We start from the raw sequence: 806 nt of genomic DNA on the forward strand, positions 1-806 counted from the left end.
TTCTGGAAATAATTATTAATTTGATTTTTAAATGAAGAATCATTAATTATAGCTTTATAACTTGACTTGCCTCTTTCCCCAGAATCTATTAAAATATGAGACTGGGTGCATTTTCATTTATGTTATATTGTTTCATAGGCTTTCTAGTTGTATCAGTATTCCTTTTCCTATTTGAAAAGTTTTTTTATAGTCCATTTATTAAATATATGAACTTGGGCAAATTTAGAAGCTCCTCTGGAGATCAGTTTTCTCATCTGTGAATTGGAAATACAAATATCTACCCAAAAAAGTTGTCCTGAGAATTAAATTGTATTATTTTTTGCCCCAATCTTCCTTTCTCTAATTTATTTTTAGATTGCAAATAAATAATAAATTATAAAGAAAGAAAATCAGGGCAAAAGACTTATGTTAGTACTGCGCTTGTATTTGTATAAATATGCCTTAGATTCAGAGACTACATACAATACTAAACTGAAGCCCTATTAACTCATTTAGTTTCTTTACATACTACTGACAAGAATTGAAGTCCTTTAATCTAGTGGACAAACAGCAAAAGTAATAACTGCTCATCTATTTCTAATAACTAAGAGGATAAAGAGCATGGAGACCAAAAGCTCATAAAAAGGATAAACCTGGATGTCAAAAAAGGTGATACCGGCCGGGCCCGGTGGCTCACGCCTGTTATCCTAGCACTCTGGGAGGCCAAGGCAGGCGGATTGTTTGAGCTCAGGAGTTCGAAACCAGCCTGAGCAAGAGCGAGACCCTGTCGGTAATACTCCTTTTTTAAAAATTTCCTGGCCGGGCCC

This window comes from Propithecus coquereli, unplaced genomic scaffold, assembly GCF_000956105.1.
Source record: "Propithecus coquereli isolate 6110/MARCELLA unplaced genomic scaffold, Pcoq_1.0 Scaffold123, whole genome shotgun sequence".
NCBI classification, from domain to species: Eukaryota; Metazoa; Chordata; class Mammalia; order Primates; family Indriidae; genus Propithecus; species Propithecus coquereli.